This window comes from Dipodomys merriami, unplaced genomic scaffold, assembly GCF_024711535.1.
Source record: "Dipodomys merriami isolate MVZ:Mamm:240054 unplaced genomic scaffold, mDipMer1.0.p SCAF_57, whole genome shotgun sequence".
In the NCBI taxonomy this organism is placed as follows: domain Eukaryota; kingdom Metazoa; phylum Chordata; class Mammalia; order Rodentia; family Heteromyidae; genus Dipodomys; species Dipodomys merriami.
Window position 1 is genome coordinate 7,490,949 of NW_027206146.1, and position 6,732 is coordinate 7,497,680.

Genomic DNA, 6,732 nt, shown 5'->3' on the forward strand with positions numbered 1-6,732 from the left:
GCCACAAATCCATTTCCAGCTATTATTTTTGGTGGTTCATTGGAGATGAAGAGTCACATGGAAGTCAGGCGCTGGTGGCTCACGCCTGTCATCCTAGCTACTCAGGAGGCTGAGATCTGAGGATCATGGTTCAAAGCCAGCCTGGGCAGGAAAGTCCCGTTAAACTCATCTCCAATGAACCACCAGAAAACCGGAAGTGGTGCTGTGGTTCCAAGTGGAAGAGTCTCACAGACTTCCCTGCCCAGGCTGGCTTTGAACCATGATCCTCAGATCTCAGCCTCCTGAGTAGCTGGGATGACAGGTGTAAGCTGGAAGGAAAATGGAGGGAAAGGAATAGGCTATGATTTTTTTGGGGGGGGGGTCCGGTTGTGAGGCCTGAACTCTGGGCCTGGGTGCTGTCCCTCAGCTCTTCAGCTCAAGGCTAGCACTCTACCACTTGAGCCACAGCGCCACTTCTGGCTTTTTTCTTTTTTTTTGCTTATGTGGTGCTGAGGAATCGAACCCAGGGCCTCAGGCATGCAAGGCAAGCACTCTACCACTGAGCCACCATCCCAACCCTAGGCTATGATTTTTTTCCCACCTGTCTCCCCCCACATACCCGGATCCCCCCATGGCCCTACCCCAGGACCTACACAGAGCAGCAGAAACTTGTTAGAAGGACATGTCCACATGGACGGGTACCCAAACCACCAGACTGGGCCTACAAGAGTCAGACATGCAGGTGGGACCCTCCTGCCCACCCCCTGTGAGATCCCCCACTCACTCCCTTGGAGCCCAGACTCTGGTCTTCCCCCTCCTCCGCCCCCCTCCACATCCAGACAACTAGCACCATGACACATGCCTGTAATCCAGCTACTTGAGAGGTAGAGGTAAGATTTCAAGAATCTTGAGAACCTCGTGTGTTCCTGGTGTGACACCCTGCCTCTCTTCTGGGGTCCCCTAATTATTGGAGAGGGGAGGGGTAACAAACATGACAGAGCCTTGTCCCTGACTTTGTCCCTCTTTGTGCTCTAGAAATTGTTCTGGAGCTTCTTCAGGTTTGGACGCTGTAACTATAACTCCCCCCTGCGAAGGCTGAGGGTCCTGCAGGCCCAAGTGCCCCTGGCCTGGGGCCCCCAGCTCCCAACACATCGCCACCCCGAGTTGCCACCCAGGGCCCCCGAGGAGCTAGATCGGATGAACAACCAGGTTTTGCCCCACTCGATGGTTCCACCCTGTGAACAGTGAACCGACCACTTCCTCCACACCAGTCCTGGTCCCCAGCTTCCCTGGCTGCCTGCCTTGTTCCAGGGCCACTCTGGGTACACCCCTGTACCCCCAGAGTGCCTGCAGCCCTTTCCTGACTCAGACCTGGAGGACACAAATTGAATGTTGGGGGACCCAGAACCACCAACAGCATCGTGTGTATGTGTGTGTAGGGAGGTGGGGGACTTGAACTCAGGGCCTGGACGCTGCCCTGAGCTTCTTTTGCTCAAGGCTGGCGCTTTACCACTTGAGCCACAGTGCCACTTCTGGCTTTTTCTGAGTATGTGGTACTGAGGACTTGAATCTGGGGCTTCCTGTATGCTAGGCAAGCACTCTACCACTGAGCCACCTTCCCAGCCCCCATTTTTTTAATCCATCCATCTGTTTGGAATTTATTTTATCCACTGACAACACCTATGCTTTTATTTCCCATTCATATTTGTTATTGCAGCTTTTGGTTTTGGGTTTTTTTTTTGTTCTTTCTGCTTCCTAGCGCCCCCCCCCCCCCACCTCCCATTGCTGGCTTGGTTTGGGGCTTTGTTGTGTTTACATCCATGGTAGGCTGCTGTAGTAAAGCTCACGAGAACACAATAAACAACACTAGAAACTGAGGCAGTGTGACAGAGCTGATCAAAACCCCAGAGTCTGTTAGCCTGCGGGCCTGAGTCTACAATCTTTGGGGTCTTGTCTCCTTGCGTGCACCCCTCTGTCCCCCTCCTCCCCGCCCGGGGCTCCTCACAGCTGCCTCTCTGACCCTGTCCTGGTCTCATTTAGCAAATGTCCCAATCCTCTTAGGCAAGGGCAGCCTCAGCAAAATCCCAGGGGGAATTAGTGTGGATTTGGGAGGCCCACGTGCTGTGCCAGGCTGCGGGTGGGTGGTGACAGAGTGGCAAAGCTTCCAGTTGGAAACAAGGCTTGAGGGTGGACAGGGAGAAACAAAATTGTAGAGTTGCTGGGTCTTGAGATCCAGGACAGATACCGGACGCCTGTAATCCCAGCTACCCAGGAAAGTGACATTTGAGGATTGTGGTTTGAAGCCAGCCCAGGCAATTAACCTGCCACCAGCGGGGCTGGCCCCCTCCTGCTGGCCCTCTGCTGCCCCCTGGCGGTCACACTTACTGTCCTGTGCCCTTATAGCCAATTCTCCAATCCTCTTAGGCCAGGTGGGCAGGGCTGGGCAGTAGTGAGTTAAGAGCTGATGAGGCCCAGATACAGGACCAGCCACTGAGAGGACAGGACGAACAGCATGGGTACCCCAAAAGGCTTTCCTGCTTTTTCCCTGTGACAGACTCCCAGCAAGAAGGTGAGGAGACTGGGGGACAGCAGTGCAGGAAGCTTCTCTTTGCAGTGTGGTTGCCTTGTTTGGGTGAGTATTAACAGGATGTGGGTTGGGACCCAGTCCCCAGCTTGATAGGCAAAGGCTCTACCACTGAGCCATTCCCCAGATCCCCATGAAGCCGTTAAGGCTCCAAGTCAGTAGTCTTAATAGAGCAACAAGGAGCAAAGTGCATGCCCTAATCCCACGGATGCTAAAGCTGAATGACTGAGTTCAAGGCCAGCCCTATCTCAAAACAACAGAAGAGCAGGGCACCAGTGGCTCATGTCTATAGTCCTACTCAGGAGGCTGAGATCCAAGGATCACAGTTCAAAGCCAACCTGGACAGGAAATTCTGTGGGACTCATTTCCAATTAGCTATCAAAGAGCCAGAAGTGGAGCTGTGACTCTAGTGGCTAAGAAGCATCTTTGGGAAAAAAAATTCTCAAGGACAGCACCCAGGCCTCCGCATTGGCACACCTGTGGGCACACACACACACACTAAAAAAACTGAGTGTCAGGCACTGGTGGCTCACACCTGTAATCCTAGCTACTCAGGAGGCTGAGATCTGAGAATTACAGTTCAAAGCCAGCCTGGGCAAGAAAGACTGGTTCTCTTATCTCCAATGAACCACCAGAAAACCAGAAGTGGAGCTGTGGTAGAGCACACACCTTGAGCTGAAAAGCTGAGGGCCAGTGTCCAGGCCCAGAGTTCAAGCCCCATGACTGACCAAAAAAAACAACTGAGTACGGAGTACAGGGACCAACTACAACTGGGTCGGGCTCTGGATTGAACATTAAAAGACAAAATTAAGCGCATTCATTAATGTTATAAGGATCGCATGATATTAAGGAATTACTGCTAGTTTTCTTAGCTACACTTCTAATTTTAAGATGGGCACGAGATGTTACCAAATCAAATAAAAATTCAGTAATTTGAGCAGTTCCCAGAGACGGCCACTGGGCGGCAGCGGTGTGAACGAACTCATTGTGTGGCCCAGGCGCGGCAGGAGAGTGAACTTGAGCTGAGCCGGGGCTCTTTTCCCCAACCAATCCGGCTTCCAGAACTTCAGATGGGCGGGCCCACCTGAAGAGAGGTGGGGCCCACTACCAGCCCTAACCAATGGGCTGCAGCTTCCAGTCCTAGTCCTTTGGTACCCAGGACCTCTGAGGTAGAAGATACTAGGGGCCTATTGCGTATGAACTGGGCCTACTTGTCTGTTGTAAACAGGCCTGAGAACCCGCACAGGCGGGAGCAGGCACAAATGCAAGATCCTACTCAGGAAGCTGAAACTTGGGAGAATTAAGTTCAAAGCCAGCCCAGGGAAAAAAAATCCCAAAACCTGTTGGGCTGGGAATGTGGCCTAGTGGTCAAGTGCTTGCCTAGCATGCATGAAACCCCGGATTTGATTCCTCAGTGCCACATCGACAGAAAAAGCTGGAAGTGCTAGCCTTGAGTTAAAGAAGCTCAGGGACAGCACCCCAGTCCAGTCCCTGGTTCAAGCCCCAGGATTGGGGAGGAAAAGAAAAAAAAACAGAGGAAAAAAAATCACCAAAAGCACCAGGCATGGAGGTGTGGCGGGGCTGGTGTGCTGCCTCTGTGGCTGGGCAGAGGGTGGGGCCACGGGGCAGGCCAGGACAGACAGACTCCCACACAGACGCCTTGCTCTGAACTCATTGGTTTACTGAATGTTTATTGGAGCCGTTGCTCATGGCAGCAGATGGAGAAGGCAGCCACAGGCTTCGCACAGGGTCGTGGGGAAAGGGGAGTGTGGGAGATGGGGGGGAGAGGGTGGAGGGGTAAATGGGGCAGGAGGGGGGGCTGCGGGCAGAGGTGACCAGGAGTCCTCACTCTCCCACGCAGAGGCAAAGCCCAGGGGCGTCGATCGCTGCCCCCACCTGGAGGCCGCAAGAACATCGAGGAAGGACCAGGGGTCCTCGGACATTTCAGTCCTTCCTGTCATCAAGCGAGCGGGGAGGGGCAGGGCCGAGGGCCCCGGGCTGAGGAAAGAGAAGGGTGTTAGAGGGAGCGATGAAGATCAAGGGAACAGAACACTGGGTGAAGAGCCCTTGAAAGCCCAGGGGAGGGGGCGGGGCAAGTCAACTTCAGCTAAGTTGGTACAAAGGTCAGTGCCCATGGAGACCACCAAAGAACCCAATGCCCCAGGCACCAGTGGGCCGGTCCACAATCCTGGCTACTCTATTTAGAGGCTGGCTACTCTATTTAGGAACAGCAGTTCCAGGCCAGCCCTGGATTCAAGGAATTCTCTTGGTAGAGGTATCATTCCACATTAACCAAAAACAGAGTGTAAGTAACAAGAGAGAGCTGGGCATGGTGACTCAAGCCTGTAATCCCAGAGACTTGGGAAGTAGAGGAAGGATTTTAAGTTGAGTCTTGCCTGGGCAAAGGTGGTAAAAACACTATCTCAGAACCAAAAGTACAAAAAAAGGGCTGAGCTGTGGCTTAAGAGGCCCTGGGTTCAATCCTGGCTACGGAGGGTCAAGCGGCCGGGAGGGAATGGGGGGAGTTACTGGCCACAGAATGAAGCAGGCCATGCAGGACCGGCTCCACCTTAGCTCTGCAGTCGGAACAGGAATGAAGAACTGGGGGGATGGGCACCTGCCTGTAATCACACACAGGGGGAGGAGGGGCAAGGGGGACCTCACCTCTGCCCTCAGGGCCACTCTAGCCCTGGGCCAAGGCAGCTTTGATGGCGGCTACCAGCTTCAGAAACTTCACCTCGGTGTCCACGTAGCCATCGCCTCTCTGGGGAGGAAGGGGGAAGAGAGGGTAAGCCAGGATCCCCACATCAACCCCAGCCAGAGAGACCCCCCCCCCCAAACAAGGTGAGGTGCAGACTCACCTTCTTCGAGTGAACCAACTTCCCGGCTACCATGACCTCGAAGAAGCCGGTGACCTGAGGTGTGCCCTCGCCACACTGCGAACAGGGAGGGCGGGGCTCAGGGGTCTGGGGGACACCCTACCCCCACCCCAGGGAGTGAAGAGGAGGGGGTGGAAGGGGTCAGGGTAGACCCCCCCCTCCCAAACTACTGCCCAATCACTCACGATGTCCAGACACCCGGGGAACTCATCTTCCAGTTTCTTCTTGAGCTGGAGATACTGGGACAGGAGAGGTCAGAGGTCATGCTGGGTGCTGCCAGCCCACCCCCAGTGTGCCCTCCTCCCTCCTCCCCACCCTCACCGGACTCACCTTGGGCTTGTAGCCTCAAGCGCCACTGGTGGGTGGGTGCAAGCAGGCAGACACGGTCCAGGAGAGGGGGGAGGGGGGGTGGGGAGAGAGGGAAGAAGAGGTGCAGGGGGCACAGGTGTCAGAAGAGGCAACAGAGGCCCCCCCCTGGGGGGAGGGGGCTGGCAGAACAAGGGGTGTCCAAAGAAAACCCTGTCACCCCACACCCCAACCCCTCCCAGTGCCCAGATTGAAATAGAAGCTGGAATCTGGGGCACAGCCCTCCCCCCCTATGCCAGGCAGGCCCTGCCTGGCCGGAGCACCAGCATTCTGACAGGCCGGGGAGGTGGGGGCTCAGACAGCTAGGCCCGATTCCAACTCCTCCACCACCTGCGGGGTGTGGCCCCAAACTCCTGGCCCTGCCAGGCCCTGCCCCCCCCCCCGCCCCGCAGCCCTGCCCGCCCTCCAGGACTCTCTGGGCTGGGGCGCTCGGGACACTGCCCTGCATGAGGGGAAACTGAGGCCAGAACGGCGAGGTGAGGAGCCCAAGTCTGGAGCGCTACATGCCCAAGGCTTTTCTTCCAGAGCTCCGGCCCCCGCAGGCTCATTCTGGAATCTTCTCTCCCCCACCCCCACTCCCACACACACACCGCCCAAGGGGGAAGAGGGCCTCAGGAATGGGAGTAGCGGCATGACGGCAAACAAGACTCCCGAGAACACGTATCCATCCCTCCCGCGGCGCCTGCGTGCCTCAGTATCCCCTTCCGACCCGACATGTCGCCCGGCACCAACCCCCGCACCCCAGAACCCGCTGCCCTTTGCACCGAGGCCGGGGACCCATTTCCCCCCCCCCGCCTCCCCGAGCTCACCAGTACACGACCCGCACGGTGAGGACCATGGCTGGGGGGATCCGCGGCGACCACCAGCGACGACGCCCCAAACTCGCGAAGCTCCAGGTCCGCGCGCCGGGCCGTGCGCACAGGG

The 6,732-nt window shown here is 56.4% G+C and overlaps 1 pseudogene; it reads right to left on the reverse strand.

Moving 5' to 3' along the window:
* Positions 1-4,237: 4,237 nt before the first annotated feature.
* LOC138812575 (selenoprotein W-like) lies at positions 4,238-6,732 on the reverse strand (annotated as a pseudogene).